Source organism: Schistocerca piceifrons, chromosome 1, assembly GCF_021461385.2.
Source record: "Schistocerca piceifrons isolate TAMUIC-IGC-003096 chromosome 1, iqSchPice1.1, whole genome shotgun sequence".
NCBI lineage: Eukaryota > Metazoa > Arthropoda > Insecta > Orthoptera > Acrididae > Schistocerca > Schistocerca piceifrons.
The window spans coordinates 371,233,740-371,251,692 of NC_060138.1; positions in this window are offsets into that span (position 1 = coordinate 371,233,740).

A 17,953-nucleotide genomic window follows, 5' to 3' on the forward strand; every position below is an offset into this window, starting at 1 on the left:
TAAACCTAACTAACCTAAGGACATCACAAACATCCATGCCCGAGGCAGGATTCGAACCTGCGACCGTAGCGGTCTTGCGGTTCCAGACTACAGCGCCTTTAACTGCACGCCACTTCGGCCGGCCACAACTAAGGCCCACGGACTCTTGGCAGTGTAAAAAATTGAAGTTTCTAAGTCAACGCAGTCAACAGTACAGCCATTTATGTCAGATATTTTGATACTCGAAAACTCACTCATGAAAACCTATTGGGCGATTCCCGTTGAGCTAGAACTACGAAATTTGGAGGAAGCAAGGTCTCACAGTGTAAGTAAAGGAAAAATTCAGGAAATTGTTAACTGGTAATTCATCACACGAGAGGACCATGATCTTGCCAGTAAAAATGTCTATAATAGGCAAAAATCATTGATATTCCCGATACCCATGAAGGATGAACTGTCTACATACATAGTTAAGTTTGTACGGAACCCTCAGATTGCGATTCTTACACGCACCTGGCCAATATTTTATTGATAACCAGGTGAAGAAATCGGCTTATCAATTTTCCTTAGCAGCTGTGCTAAAGTTTTTGTCTTATTCAAAAGCCAGAAAGAAAAAAAATTCATTCGTAAAATTTCCATTGCTTTCAAATAATGGATTGTTGCAGAAACTGGGAAAAGCAATCAGCACTATTTTGACAACAACGGTACACTGAGAAACTAAAAACAAGCATATGACACAACAATCGGTACAGCATTGCAGAGACAATAAATGTACCCGTAGACTTGTGAAGTGGCCCATTAGACGTTTTTTAACGATTTTTACAGTCTGGTAAAAATGTGGACAAAGACAACCGAAGACTTGTTGTTTCACCGATAACTGCTGTCCCTCGAACGAAGAAACTCCAGAAAGTCACGCCCCACACTAAGGACAATTATACAACAAGAGTGGTGCATTATCAGAAGAGAGTACATGTTCTGGGCTTCACGCGGGCACAGGTGGGGAATTAGGTGGGTCACAGTGAGCGAGACTGATGACGTGGCTACTGGAAACGTACTCCAAACATGAGGTACGCGGGAAAGTGCTTTTCTTGTGGGCAAAATGTCGAAACTGCAGTTATCCTTAGCTTCACCGTAAAATTCTGGCGATAAGTGGGCGAACTTCAATGCCGCCTTCAACCGTGGTGAAATGGTGCCAACAGTTTGACCGAGGCCGCACAGAAGCAGACGATGCTGATCGGAAAGGAAGGTCATCGACACCAACTACAGACGACAATGTCCAGGCAATCTAGGAACTTCTTCGCTGCAAACGGAGAGTGACTAACACGATCATTGCTCAGCAAATGTGCATCACAATAGGCAACGCTGATTCCGTCGTCGGAAATCGTCTGCAGTATAGGAAACTGTGTCGATGCTGCCTCCCGTTATCACTAACGAGTGCACACAGCGGCGCAAGTTTTAAGCTGTTTCTAGACTGCCTTGACCGTTACTGCACTGAAGGCAATGTTGTCCTGATCCGCATCATTACGGGCCATGATTTCACACCTGTAACAAAGAGTGCGTCTATGGAATGGTGACACATCTCCTCGCCTTCGCGGGAGATCTAAGTTACACCATCAGCTGGGTCATGGTTGTCGTTCTATAACAGTGAAGGAGACATCTTAAGGATGAGCTAGATAAACATATCAACTGCTCGGTGGAAATGAACGAAAGTGCAGGACGTCGCGTCCAGCGAGCGGTCTAGACGCTCAGTGAGACTGGCGTCTGGAGAAGTTCTGCCCAGTCAGCTAATTTGAAGATGGTTAACTGGAAGTTAGAAGGAGTTATGGAATCCGATCGGGAAATGAACAAAGGCAAGACTTGAATAACTCCAATCTTTAATTGCTCGTCTGAACAAGAACTAGATAATGAATTGAATGAAAGTACACTACACCTGATTGGAAAGTCCCATGGAGGGAAGAATGTGGCTAAGTATGAGTGTCCGCAGAGCCAGAGTGGATACCACAAGTCCAGGCCCTGACTCTGACCTGTACAAACGCCCCTCCTGGACCGCTATCTGTACCGAACTCCCCCATGCGCTACACCGTCTCCCCTTTTACTGTGCTACAGGCGACACCGCCACTTCCACGTTGGCGCTTCCGGACATCACTCTGTGGGGCCTTGCGTACGATACGTGGTCACTGTCAACGCACTGCCGTGCCTCAGTTAATACCGCGTGAGTCTACGTAGCATTTCCGGCCAACACCCAAACAACTGCCCTTCCTGCGACGTCTCCTTTCTAATCAGAGTATTTTCTAGAAATCTTATTCATTCTTTCAGCTGTTGTGTTGTCCTTCAGTCGCTGCATTTTTGTAAATATGCAACGGGGAGCATATTGCCCTAGATATCTCAGTCGTGCAAGAAACCTGGATGTCACATGCCGTGAAGTTGGCGTCACTATAACTTCCAATACAACTAACCCGTAACAAGAGGCAGTTGGAAGAATAGGAAAAAGAAAGTGCGTGTCAATAAGCGAGCAGTTACGGTACACTGTGGTAATGTTCTTCAGTACAACATGGCCTAGAGACTACATCTGGATGACTTCACATGGAGAAGAATCATCGGGGAACTGGAGGAAGGGCGAAGCCTGTCGAGTGTAGCCCAGAAGTTTGGTGTTGCTGACACCGCTCTTTCACGCGCTTAGGGAGCTTTCTCAACCACAGGCACTGCAGCGCGAGGGAGAGGTGGCCGGCGACGGTCATCCACAGCAGCAGATGGCCTCTCCATTGTGCAGCAGGCAAGAAGGGACCAACATCAGACAGCAGGTGCTACTGAAACTACATTTAACAGGACTGAACGCCACGCCGTCTCACCCTACACAACGGTGCGGCGACTGTAGAAGGTTCGTCTCTTTGCTGACGACCACTACGTTGTGTTCCATTCACACCCGCACATCGATGACCCCATTTGCAATAGTGCGTTCAATAATAGGTGTGCTGGTAAAATGCCAACCATTTTGTTCACTCAAACCAAAATACAAACTTGCAGTATTTTATAGATCATCGCTGGCATGTCACTTATTAGAAACGTAAAAATTACTGAGACATGATAGTCTGGCCTCCAACAATGGGCGGAAACCTACAAACAGCATAAACGCGAGCCGCCGCACGGCTCAATTACTGTGTACGAAAAGCTGCAACTTACAGCTTTTTATCAAGATCGCACATCGTCTAAAATGGCAACCGGATCATGGCTGAAAGGGCACCAGTAGACGGCTAGATTAGGTGATCTGAGTGCTAGAGCTCCTAAACTTTATCATTATTGCTCACACAGTCATTTGTGTAAACAAATTAAATATGTAAAACGGAAATAGGCAATAAATCGGAAACAGAAACACAATCCGGAGAACATAATAATCATGCTGGATGTCAACAGAAATAACTACCAAGCGATGCCATTTATAAATACGTTTCGAAGTTGAGAACCAAGAAGCAACTCCAAATATCTCTTACACAGCTTTCATGCCAGCTATAAATCGTCTTCATTTTACAAAACTTTGCTCTGGGTCACATTTATCCTTTTACTGGATTGCTTCCAGACCTTCTATTTATAAGTACTCATGGTGTAATTTAAGTTGAACAGAAATAGTTTTTTATTTTATTTTTTTAGGTCATCAGTCTTTTAATTGGTTTGAAGTGGCCCTCGACGATTTCCACTTCTGTGCGATCTTTTTCATCTCAGTTGCACCTGCCACACGCGTCCTCAATTATTGCTAGATGTATCCCAATCTCTGCCTTTCTATACAGTTTTACCATGGAAACGTCCCCTTAGAATTATACATGACTGTGCTTAAACTGACACACAGTACTTTTAGCGCAACGCAATCTGACTTTCAATAATCCCTACAAAAGAATGGCCCTGACTAACAATAACCTATACCTTTCATGAATCACTTACCTCACAAAAATCTTCGTTACTCGAACTACTGCAATACAGCGAGTGCCACTACTGCCAGCTAAATAAAAGATTCTGACTACTGAAGGCACTAACTACTGACAGCCGGCCGGGATGGCCGAGCGGTTCTAGGCCCTACAGTCTGGAACTGCGCGACCGGTACGGTCGCAGGTTAGAATCCTGCCTCGGGCTTCGATGTGTGTGCTGTCCTTAGGTTAGTTAGGTTAAAGTAGTTCTAAGTTCTAGGGGACTGATGACCTCAGAGGTTCCATAGTGCTCAGAGCCATTTGAACCATTTTGAACTAACTACTGACAGGGATAGTTAGCAAATGAAAGATTTTGATAGAGAACAAACAATGTATTTACCATAAGAGTGTTCAAAGGTCATAATAGATATATATCAGTCCATGATATCCAATATTACAAATTTACTCTTTCTGATGGACACACGTCCAGATCGTCCGCTCTCAAAATTCCGCCATCTCTCTCCCCCACCACTGCTGGCGGCTCACCTCCAACTGCGCAACGCTACGCGCTGTTCACATCCAGCTGCCCAACACTACAATAGCAAACAACAATGCAAACCAGCCACAGACTGCACACAGCACAGCCAGTGACTTTCATACAGAGCGCTATGTGGCGTTACCAATAAAAAAACCTAAACAGCCTACTTACACCATCTACAACTCTCTCTAGTACCCTGGAAATTATTCCCTCATGCCTTTACAGATGTCCTATCACCCTGTCATTCTTGTCAGTATTTTTCACATTTTCTTTCGATTCTACGGAGAAACTTCTCATTACTTACCTTATCAGTCTACCTAATTTTCAAAATTCTTCTGTAGCACGACATCTCAGATGCTTCGATTCTCTTCCGTTCCGGGTTTCCCACAGTCCATACTTCACTGCTATACGATGCTTTGTTCCAAGTGTACATTCTCAGAAATTTATTCTTCTAATTAAGGTCCTTGTTTCATACTAGTAGACTTCTTTGTACCAGGAATACTCTCTTTGCCAGTGCTAGTCTACTTTTTATGTCCTCCTTACAGCGTCCGTCTTGTGTTATTTTGTTATCTAGGCAGCAGAATACCTTAACTTCCTTTACTTTGGGATCACCGGTTATGATGTTAAATTTCTTGCAGTTCTTATTTCTGCTACTTTTTATTACTTTGGTCTTTCTTCGATTTACTCTCAGTCAATATTCTGTATCCATTAGACTATTCATTCCATTCCACGGATCCTGTAATTCTTCGTCACTTTCACTGATGATAGCAATGTCGTCAGCGAATCTTAACTTTGATAATCTTCCACCTTGAATTTTAATCCCGCTCTTGAAACTTTCTTTCATTCCTGTCATTACTCCTTAGATTGAAGAATAGGGGAGAAACTTTACATCTCTGTCTTACACCCTTTTCAATCCGTCCACTATTATTGTTCCCTCTTGACTCTTGTATGCCTTACAATTCAATATCTCATTTCGGAATCCATGAAGTAGTTAACTGAAATCTTCCCTTATCACCTGGCCTTTTCCAAGTATATCTACTCCTGTTATGATTCTGGAACAGAGTATTTGTTATTACCATCTGAAACTTACTGTAGAACTCAATTAGCCTTTCTCCTCTCTCATTCCTACCAAGCCCATATTCTCCCGTAAACCTTCATCCTACTCCTTCCCCTATAAACGCATTCCAATCCCAGATGACAATTAGATTTCATCTCCCTTTACCTATTGAATTACCAGTTCAATTTACAGCTCTCGGCTGTGATACGAATGCGTCTACAGAGCGACAAGTTGTTTGTCCTTTTCTGTGTTTTCCACGTAGCAAATTTATTAAATTATTTCTCTGTCGCTCGAGGCGGAAGCGCAATGTGGAGACTGGCCGCCTGGCCTCACCCGTTCACGCTGTGAGTGAAGAGGTTGCCGCTCCTTCAGCATGTAAACTTTTAGATGGCAGACCTCTCCCTAATCCTGAATCGGTAGAAGTCGGTAAACATCGGGAGGCTTCGGTAGGCACGCAGTTTCGACCGCTGCCAACATTACGTAGCTGACTGTGTTGTACAAGGTAGCCATTGTCGTCTGCTTCTTTATTGTTTTGCGCTGTACTGTTTTGCGTGTTTTTATTGTGCAGTTGTGCTAAACATTATCAAAATGAGTGAAGAGGCAGTTGCTGGCCCATCTTGGGAGTCACCAACAACCCCTACCGGTAGGCCTATGGTTGAAGGAGACCAGCATTACGTAGCGATGCTCGCAAAATTATATTGCGTGTGATTGAATGCTGCGAAAGGGAAAGGGAGCAGAAAAAATTGCTTCGCCCCATTTACAAATCTGCAGTGAGAACTGCTACATACACAGGACAAAGCATGCGTAGCATTGGAAATTCAAACAGTTTTCCAAGAATCATTCTGGCATATCACCACAAACGCCTGGCAAGAAAAGATGAGTTTCCATTTCAGATATTTTGTTCGCGATCACTTTGAAGGAGCCCTCTATTTCGTCCGAATTACCTTATGTTTCATTTTTCCTTGCTACTGTATTGCTTTGTATGGAAACACCACTGGTTACTGTATTATTTCGATACACATTCATATTGCAGTACATTTCCAAATTCAAAAAAATACATGCAGTGCAGAAGGCATTTTCTTATAAATCTCTCTCTCTCTCTCTCTTTTAACTTAGGATAAGAAGTGGAGAAATCGAAGTAATGATCGATGATTTCAACCAGCGTGTCATTCGCGACACGATACCGGAATTTCATTCAGTGTGGAAGATTGTGCCGAGCCTGCGAACACTGCTTCCAGTTTTGCACGACAAAATAGGCTGGAAGTGGAGTATTGTCTCGCTGAGAAAAGTGCTTTTGTGTATGGGATTCATATGGCGTAAGGTGAAAAACAAGAGGAATGTGTTGTTGGAATGTCCAGACATTGTGCAGTGGCGATCTCGTTTCATTGTTGACATGAAGAACTTAAGGGAAGCAGGCAGAGAAATATTTTATCTCGATTAATCGTGGATCGATAATAACTTAACGCTTAATAAATGTTGGCAGAGGAAGGGTGACTTACGTGAAGAGAGTGTCGTTGGTGTCACTACATGGGGGAGCGCATAATAGACAAAATGTACATGACGATTTCAGTTTCGTTTACGAACAACATTTAAAGCGAGTTTTACTTCCAAGCCTTCCAAGCTTTCGTGTAAGCACGACGCGCAATTTGTAGTGCCAGCACTGCAACTGGTAGGTAGGCGTGCCTTGTCCCCTCCCCAACGGCTCCTCTCCCCCCGCCGGCCAATACTTGCTTCCTCCTCTCCCCTCACTCCCCTCACAACTCAGCCGTCTTACAGTTAACACACTGTACTGGTTACTGGAAGCTCCAATCTTAGGCGTGTTATGGAGCCCCTTAGGCAGATGATGGGAAGAAAGCCAATGTGCACTCAGTATGTCTTCCGGGTGGCCTCATCCGAGAGATGTGGAGGCTGCCTTGCCGATGGCTATCGAGCGTGCAGGGTGCAGTCGTCCGCAAGTTGTGGGTCACGTCGGCACCGGCGACGCCTGTCGCATGGTGGCTGGCGGGGGTGATGAAGACTGCTGGCCTCGCACGTGGGTACAAGCAGAGCTCACAAATTGCAGTATCGTTCCCAGAGGTGATAGGGGTCGTTTGGAGCTGAGTGGAGGGTCTCAGCCAAAGGCTTCGTCGACTCTGTGACGGTCTTGGCTGCAGATCTGTGGACCAGCGTGGGGATTTGCACGACTCCCCTAGATAGGTCAGTGGTGCATTACACAAAGGAAGCAGCTGCTCGCATACCAGAGCATTTGTGGAGTATACATGAGGGGTTTTTAGGCTAGGCGGAAGTTTGAGGTGCTCTGATGAACACTTGCCAGTCGACTCAAGGAAGGGACGTCAAACGGCGATCACAGTAAAGACACTTCGACTGTCACAATCATATCAGTAAACTGTCGAAGTGTTCGTAATAAAGTTCCCGAATTTATTGCCCTCCAGGAAAGTTCTCGCGCTCAAATTATTCCTGGGACTGAGAGCTGGCTAAAACCCAAAGTGGAAAGCCCATAGATAAGATATTTAACGCGTCCTGGAATGTATGTGGGAAAGACAGATTAGAGGCCAAAGGAGGGAGAGTTTTCATTGCAGTTCACAATAATATAGTCACTATTGACGTCGAAGTTAAGTGCCAAAAGGAAGTCGCCTAGCCGCGTATAACAGGTGTACGTGAAACTACGTTAACTGTTGGATATTTTTAGCGGCCACCCTATTCCGCTGTGGCAGTTCTAAATTCGTTTGTGAAATTGGAAATTTGTGGTAAGGTCTATGGGACCAAACTGCTGAGGTTATTGGTCCCTAGGCTTACACACTACTTAATCTAACTTAAACGAACTTTACAACACACACACCCACGCCCGAGGGAGGACTCGAACCTCCGACGGGGGGAGCCGCGCGAACCGTTGTAAGGTTCCCCGACCGCACGGCTACCCCGCGCGGCCTAGATTCATACAAAGAAAGTCTACGGTCAATAGCGCGTTAATACTCAGACCATGCAATACTACTTGGAGGCGACTTTAACCTGCCGAGTATAGAGTGGGATCTCTATGGACTCACTGCAGGAGGAACAGACAGACAATCATGCGAAATTCTTTTGAACACGTTTTCTGATAATTGTCTTGAGCAGCCAGCTCGGCAGCCCACGCGCAATGGAAATATCTTAGACAAAAATGGTTCAAATCGCTCTGAGCACTATAGGACTTAACATCTTAGGTCATCAGTCCCCCAGAACTTAGAACTACTTAAACCTAACTAACCTAAGGACATCACACACATCCATGCCCGAGGCAGGATTCGAACCTGAGACCGTAGCAGCCACGCGGTTCCGGACTGAAGCGCCTAGAACCGCACGAGCACCGCGGCCGGCGAAATATCTTAGACCTTGTAGCTACAAATAGGTAGGACCTTGTCGGCAATTTTAGTACAGAAATATGGATTATGATTATGATGTTATAATAGCAACTACGATTACGAAAGTTAATAAATCAATGAAGAAGGTTACGAGAGTGTTGCTGCTACAGTGAGCAGATAAGCAGTTATTAACATCTTACTTAGTGAATCGACATCACTTAGTTCCAGTGAGATGGATGAAAAGGAATTACGGGCAAAGTTGAAGCAGATTGCAAATCGTGGTCTGGAGAGTTACGTGCCTAGTAAGTGGATAAAGGACGGAAAAGACTCACTATGGTTCAATAACGGAAATCGTTAGATGCTGATAAAGCAGAGGCTGTTGCACTCTAGGTTCAAAAGGGGACGCACAAACGACGACAAGTGAAGGTCAGTAGAGACTCGTGCGTCTGTGAAAAGATATATGTGCGAAGCATACGAAAACTACCACCGTCTCACCTTAGCAAAAGATCTGGTAAAGAACCCGAGAAAATTCTGGTGGTATGAAAAATTGCTAAGCGGGTCTAAGGCTTCCATTAAGTTCCTTGTTGACCAGTCTGCTATGGTAGCTGAAGAAAACGAAAGCCGAAGTTTTAAGTTTCACGCTCAAGAAATCGTTCACACAGGAGAAAATAAGCATAGCTGGCATGGAGAGGCAACTTAAAGATTTAAGAAAACAAATAAATCACCAGGTCTATATGGAATCCCAGTTTGACTTTACAAACATTACTCTACCCAGCTGCCCTTTATGCTTATAGCCACACCCTTTAATTCTGCAGAACACCTAACGTTCCCGTCGCCATAATCATTTCTCCCCAGCCCAGGTACTGCAATTTTTTTTGTGAAAGTGTTATACTTTTTAAGCCACAGTTTCTGCAACGAGTTTTAAATACGTATTTTTTTATTTGTTTTAACGTTTTTATTCTTACGATGGAACAGCAGCAACATAGGCTGTAAAGCGAAAGTGGCTAGTGGTTGAGAGGCCAAAAATACACTGTAGCAGTCACACTCAGTTTATTAACAACACTTCTACTGACACAATTGTCCAAAAATTACGTAATACCGTGCCAAAAGGATAAATTGTAATGAGCACAGTAAGTATAAACCATGAATGGAACTCTCTTAATATATCACAAATCCGATGTACAAAAACTACATGAGTGAAATGCCAATTGCTGTACTTCATATATATCATAATTAAATCATTCTTCAACCTACATTACAAAAAGTTTGTGACATAATTGAACTCTGGACGTTATTTATGGAATTCTTAATATTAAAAAGAAAAGCGAATAAAATTGAAGAACTTAAGTTCTGACTCAAAAGCCATAGCATTGTCTTCTCAAATAAAATTTAAATTGCACAGGCCAAATTAAGTCCAAAATGAAAGTGTATAAACCAGTGGAAACTGAAACAGCTACGCAAAAAATTAGAGCTAAGGTAGAGCTATCCTTAACTCCAGAATTTGATAAAATGGTAAGCTATGTTTGAGCTGTGGATAAATTAGTCTGTCACAGAATTTCCCAAAGACAACACCGCCCTGTGTGAGCTGCGTAAGTCTGCGTTAGTATTAGCAGTTGTGCTATTTTCTGTGAATTCACAGTCAGCAGTATAACGCACAGTCTTAAAAATACAACTTGCACAGCTTTAAACAAAACAGTGGTGAAGCACCGAAAAGATGCGTGACTTGCATCAGAGAACTGTTATTGCACAGTGTGATGTACGGTGGTTTCCATTGGGAGTCCTGGGTAAAGCGCACACAGCGCGAGGAGCGGTCACCGCCTGTGCCCTGTAGGAACAGACTGTAGTGGGAAGCAGGATACGCCAGACGCCGCTACCTCTTGTGTTGCTGCCCAGCGGTCGCCCTTCGTCTGTACGCTCCTTGCCCCGACGCCCGGCTGTTTCGCTGATCCCCGCAATACTTTCCGCGGTCGCGGGTGGTGGTGATGGGGCGGGCACCTCCACTGAACCGCACGTCCTCTTGGCAAAGCGAGAAAACTGCTCCGGCATTTGCGCCCTCAGCCGAGCGGGGCGGGAATTCCACAATGCCACGAAATCACAGCACAAATTTTATGCAAAAAAGTACAGCTTTTTACAGACTTTAAAAACTTTTGTAAAATTTTTCACATTTCAGTCACACCGGGTTGTTGTAACCCATAGGTCCGGCGCAGCTTGGGCTGTAATTGCACTGAAACTCGATAATGCGGAACCGATTTATCGTGGAAAAAAATTAGTCTCAATTTTGGCCACCAGGTGCAAATCTGGCGCTGTACACTGTTTGTATGAAGGTATGACATCAACGCTGTCGTTTGACAAGCCATAACGCGAGTAAACAGTGTAGCTATCGAGAAGAAGACCGTACACTATTAGTGACACTATTTTATGTGATGAGCATCAATTACAGTACTGCATTGACCGACTCTACTAAAAGACTGAGGACGGGCTCGATGCCATTAAATGGCTTAAAGAAGATGATACTGAAATTCGAAAACACGGGTGGGCTTGGTGGGGCATCTGGAAGAGGAAGCAGTCCTATTCCGGTCGAAATTATTGAAGATGTTTCTGTTGCTGTAACTGATCATGCTGCACCTGCCCTTGATAGTGCTAGTGCCCATGCAGTGACGCGATGATTGTCCACCCCATGATCAACATAACGGGAAGTTTTGCGGCCGGTTATACTCTGACACGCGTACAAGATCCAGGCGATACAGCAACTGAAACCGCATGATTCGCAGCAACATTCCGAGTTTGCTCTTCGGTTTCTGTCACTGATAGAAGTTGATGTCATGTGGCCGGACAATATTCTACCAGGTATAGAAGTGTGAATCAGGAATTCCCCCATAGTTGGTGCTAGCCGTCAGTGCAGGGCCCTTGAGACCATGTCTGCAGCGCCATCTGCTTCCTCCAACGGTTAACGACGAGTGATAACACACAGTAACCCAAGTTCCGTACATCGGTATCTTTTTCAAACCGTAAATACATGTCGAGTTTTCTGCCTCCGAACTACGATTCGCGGACAATGGTTCAAAAATTTAAAAGTGGTGATATTGACCTGAGAAACGACGAGTGCGGGAAACCACCGAAAAAGTTCGAAGACAACGAATTGGAGGCCGTGTTGGATGAAGATGATACTCAAACTCAAAAGAACTCGCGGAACAATTGAATGTGACGCAGAAAGCCGTTTCACTTAGGTTGAAAGCTATGTGAAAGGTGCAGAAAGTGGGAAAACGGTTTCCGCATGAACTGAATGAAAGACAGCAAGCAAATCGAAAGACCACTTGTGAATTGCTGCTCGTCAGATACAAAAGAAAGTCGTTTCTTCATCGAATAGAGTAGAGTGAAGAGTACTGTTGATGCTGTTCAGATTATAATATCTGATGTTTTTAAAATAATTAGGACTCGTAGAATTAGTGCGATTTCAACGTCAAAGATTAGAAAGATTACGGCAATTAAGAAGAATCGAAGGGAGATGATGAAAAATGAAAATATGTTGAGAATCATAAGCGTCGTAAAACATGAATGAATCCAGGCAAACTATCGACATCCACTGCAAGACGAGATCGCTTTGGAAAGAAGACAATGCTCTGTGTTTGGTGGGATCAGAAGGGTGTCACCTATTACGAGCTGCTAAAACCTCGTGAAACTGTTAACACTGATCGCTGCCAAAAGCGAATGATCGATTTAAATCGAGCATTACGTGAAAAACGACCGGAATATGGAAAATGGCAACACAAAGTCATGTTGCACCATGTTAACGCCCCATCAGACACAGCAAAACGTGTCAGGGAAACAATCGAGGCGTTCAGTTGAGAAATACTACGGCACGCAGTTTATTCTCCAGACTTGGTTCCGTCCGATTATCATCTGTTTGTATCACTGGGACACGCTCTCGCTGAACAACGCTTCCATTCGTAAGAAAATGTAAGAAAATGACTCGCCGAGTGGTTCGCTTGGAGAGAATAGCTGTTTTTTTGGCGTGGCCTGCCAGAGAGCTGGGAGAAGTGTATAAATAGCGATGGAGATTGTTTCAAATGACTGCAGCCAGCTCCTCAAAAAAATGGTTCAAATGGCTCTGAGCACTACGCGACTTAACTGCTGAGGTCATCAGTCGCCTAGAAATTAGAACTAATTGAACCTAACTAACCTAAGGACATCACACACATCCATGCCCGAGGCAGGATTCGAACCTGCGACCGTAACGGTCATGCGGTTCCAGACTGGAGCGCTTCGAACCGCACGGCCACACCGGCTGCCGATGGAGGTTATTTTGAATAAAATATTGTGTATAAGTTGCAAACAGCAGAGGTGTAATTTTTGCAACCAAATTACGGTATCACGCTTCTATACCTGGTATGGAGTGAGGCGGCACATTTTACACTACGGAATGCAGTAAACACACAGAACTGCTGAGTTTGGGGTATTATTAAATGGCGTATCGTCTACGAAGAGACACTGCACTCGCCGTATGTGACTGTGTGGTGTGGATTCACAAGCACCTTTATTCTCAGTCCGTTCTTCCTTAAAGAAGAGCTTGTCAGATGTACCATGACGTCAGCATGTTATCGAGACCTTCTTGTACAGCATGAGCCTCCAGGTTCGGAAGCGCACAACTGTGTGGAAACCACTGTTTTCATGCAAGTTGGGGCAACACCCTACATCGCTCGCCCGATGAATGATCTGCTTAATGCAACCGCCGGTCGGAGTGGCCGTGCGGTTCTAGGCGCTACAGTCTGGAACCGAGCGACCGCTACGGTCGCAGGTTGGAATCCTGCCTCGTGCATGGATGTGTGTGATGTCCTTAGGTTAGTTGGGTTAAATTAGTTCTAAGTTCTAGGCGACTGATGACCTCAGCAGTTAAGTCGCATAGTCCTCAGAGCCATTTGAACCATTTAATGCAACCTTCCGCGAACGTGTCACGTTTTCTAGATGTGTGACCCGCAAGCGCCTGAGCTGAATCTATGTCAGTTTTGAGCTCTGTGTGTTATCTAAAAGAACGCATCTGGCAGGAACACAATCGATTCCTACCCGATCTGAAGGACAGTATACAGGAACACGTTGCTCACGTTCCACCGGAACTTGGGCGAACAACTGTTCATCACGACGTTTCATGGATGCAGCATTTCGTCGACGTCTCCAGTGCTAAGATTCAACAAACTGTGTAAGCGGCGAATAGTAATAAAAACAACACTGTGCATTTCTCACTTGTCAGAGCTTTTCTGCCCATGTCCCGTTCCTAATCCATTACAATAGAAATATTTCTATACGTCTTTCTTGCATTCACAGCGTCAGATGTGACCTGTTGGCCAAAATTGGAACTATTTTTTTCATGGTGAATCGGTTCCGCATTAGCGCAGTAGTATAATTACCAAGTTTCGCTGAGATACGATAGTTAAAAGGGCGATCAACAAATTTTGCACAGTTGTATCTATTTTTTTATTTTTTGCAGGAGGAGAATGAAATTTTTTGTGAACATACTTGGAACATTTAGCTACACGTTGAGCCTACTCAGTGTAGCCTCCATAATCTGTGACGCATCTGGCCCAACGTTCTTTCCATGATGTAAGTGCACGTTGCTAAAATTCTGGGGATTGACTTTTACACCATCGCTTCACACAGGAAATAAGGTCTTTCCCACTATCAAATGTTTTACCGCGCAGGTGGCCTTCAGACGACCAAAGAGGTAACATTCAGACGGAGCCAAGTCCGGACTGTAGGGAGGATGAGGAACCATTTTCCAACCCATTTTCCTGATTTTCTCCTGCGTCATAAAGGTTGTATGGGGTTTGGCATTGTCATGGTGTAATCTGATGAGCTGTTTTGACCCTGGAAACCGTAACAGTGATACCACACTACCCAATGACAAACGAGTCATTTCAACAAGCTGTCATGTTGTCACACATCTGTCATTTTGGATGATTTTATCAATGGTCTCCTTATTCACATCACTCACTGCCGTCGATGGTCTATCGCATCGTGGATTGTCCAGTAGAGAGAAATCACCTTCTTTAAACCTTTGCAACCACTTCTTCATACTGCTGCGGTCCACTGTGTCCTCTCCATAAACAGGGAGCACCTTCCTGTGAATCGATGTGGCAGAGTCACCGCCGGGCTTGAAGAGGAACTCCATCACCGACCGTTATCGCAACCTGACATCTACTTCACTGTCCATTATGGCTCACAAGTAAACAAAAGAAAATACTTTTATATACCAACTTATAGCTAAATGTTCCAAGTATGTTCACAAAAAATTTCGTTCTCCTCATGCAAAAAATAAAAAAATTAGAGACGACTGTACAAAACTTTTTGAACGTCCTTTGTACAGACCACACTGAGCTTCTGCGAGTACCTGCAGTTAAATTACACTGAAGCGCCAAAGAAGCTAGTATAGGTATGCCTATTCAAATACGGAGATATGTAAACAGGCAGAATACGGCGCTGCGGTCGCGAATGCCTATAGAAGACAGGTGTCTGGTGCAGTTGTTTGATGGATTACTGCTTCTACAAATACAATGACAGGTCATCAAGAGTTAAGTGAGTTTGAACGTGGTGCTACAGTCAGCGCACGAGCGATGGGACAGAGTATCTCCGGGATAGCGATAAACTAGGGATTCTCCCGTACGACCACTGCACGAGAGTACCGTGAATATCGAGAATCCGGTTAAACATCAAATTTCAGACATACCTGAGGCCGGAGAAAGACCCTGCAACAACGGGACCAACCACGACTGAAGAGAACGTGACAGAAGTGCAACTCTTTCGCAATCTGCTACAGATTTCAGTGTTGGACCACCATCAAAGTCAGCGTGCGGACCATTCAACGAAACATCATCGATTTGGGCTTTCGGAGCCGAAGGCCCACTCGTGTACCATTGATGACTGCACGACACAAAGCTTTACGCCTTGCTGGGCCCGTCAACACCGACATTGGACCGTTGGAAAGATGTTGCCTGATCGGAGGAGTGTCATTTCGAGTTGTATCGAGCGAATGGACTTGTACAGGTATGTAGACAACCCCATGAATCCATGGATCCTGCATGTCAGCAGGTGACTGTTCAAAATGGCGGAGGCTCTGTAATTGTGTGGGGCGTGTGTAGTTGGAGTGATATGGGATCCCTGGTACGTCTAGATACGAGTCTGACACGTACGTAAGCACCCTGTCTGATCACCTGCATCCATTCAAGCCCAGTGTGCATTCCGACGGATGTGGCCAAATCCAGCGCTTCAGTGCGACACCCCACACGTCCAGAACTGCTTCAAAGTGGCTCCGGCAACACTCTTCTGAGTTTAAACACTCCCCAGACATGAACATTATTCAGCAACTCTGGGATGCCTTGTAACGTGCTGTAGAGAAGAGATCTCCACGCCCTCGTAGTCTTACAGACTTATGGACAGCCCTGCAGGATTCATGTTGTCAGTTCCCTCCAGCACTTCTTCAGACCTTAGTCGAGCCCATACCACGTTGTGTCGCGACACCCCTTAACGTTATTAGGCAGGTGTACCAAATTTTTGGCTCTTCAGTGTATAACCGCCCGGTATACGGTTTGCTTTGCGATTCTTGAACTTCTCCCGCGTAATTCGAGACGAAACGGCTCTCGAATCAAGAATCGAAAGTCAGTGCCCAACGGGCACAATATTTCGGCTAACACTTGATGATGGCAACGCGGTCGCTTGCCGAAATACTGTGCCTGTTTGGATACTCATAACTGGCCGTTGACCCCTGAATTGTTTCATCGTTGAAAGGGTCCTGTAGCCACCTTTCATTAGCCCGGTAGCCCATTTTCACTAGCATTTTTCTTTCTTTTCCTTTTTTCTCTTTTCTCATTACTCTCATAGTGGTGTGATTGAATGAATGTGGTTGAGTGTCACTTTGCTAAACGGTGGCGTAGTTTGCTGCAGAAAGTTTGCGATAGTCATACAGATTCAGCAGCAGTTGTACAAAATAGCCCACTCTCGTAGTGGTCAAGTAGGCAAAGAGATTTGCGCTACTTGTGAGAAATCCACCTGCGTTAGGTTGGTGGCGGAAATGACATCTTTGGGTTTTCCGGGGCACGCGGAGCGTGGCAGACGCTGGAGGTGAAAAAGGGAGGCAGTCTGCCGCCGGTGCGGCAAGCGTCCACAGCTGTGCTCCAGTCGAGGAAGGGTGAGTTAGACTGACCGCGTGGCGCGTTGTTACTTGGCGAGGGGAGAGCTATTAGCTTTTTGTCTCGCTTTTCAACTCTGAAAGATTGCTTTGCCTTGTCGCAGCAAGGAATGCAAAACTTTGGCAGATTTTTCTTTTAGTAAATTTCTATAACAGACTTGGATCCACCGGAAGAGCGCCACACAAAGGTGTCGATAAGAAGTGAGCACTCGCTTCTGTATGAATGTCTGTTTGCTTTCAGCTGTGCCTGTATAAGCTTTCATTTATCTAAATATTAATAGCTTTGCCTTCTCATAAATTTTCCTTGCTTTATGTATCTTTCGTCCGTGGGGAGCCGACCACGTGGTTGAACATTAGAGTTTGTTGGGCTACCGTGATCACTAACTGTACAGTCTCATGTTTGTTTTAATGAATCTTAACTGTTCAGTATTGTGTGATGTGATATTGTAGCAACTTGGCCACGATACCTAGAAATTGCGTCTCCTCAAACCACGTGGGCACGCGGGTGTACTGCGAAACATGTACCGTTTCACGAGTTATTGCGATCAGTTATCAGGCAACAGCAGTTGTATGAATGATTCACACCAATGATTTTAGGTGTAGATTATAACGGTGTATGTATCGATGCTTTTCTTTAATGTTTTAGGAATTAATGTTATCAGGAATTGTGTACATGCCTCACATCCATATCTTAGGAATAAATGATTTTATACACAATTTTCTCTTGCATTCCGAGGTTACGTTTTTGCACCTAAGCCACTCACCTCGTAGGTTTCCTGTTAGCACATCCAACGCGTTTCCTTACGCACAGGTCCAGTGATTAGTTTCCCCTTTTATTTTAAAACAAATAATTTAGATTAAGTCTTATTTTCAGGTGTGTTGCTGGGAGCTAATATTCTGCACAGTGTTGGAGCATGTACTATTTTATTTTAAATGGTTGATTCTCGTAGAAGTGCACGGGAAATACTA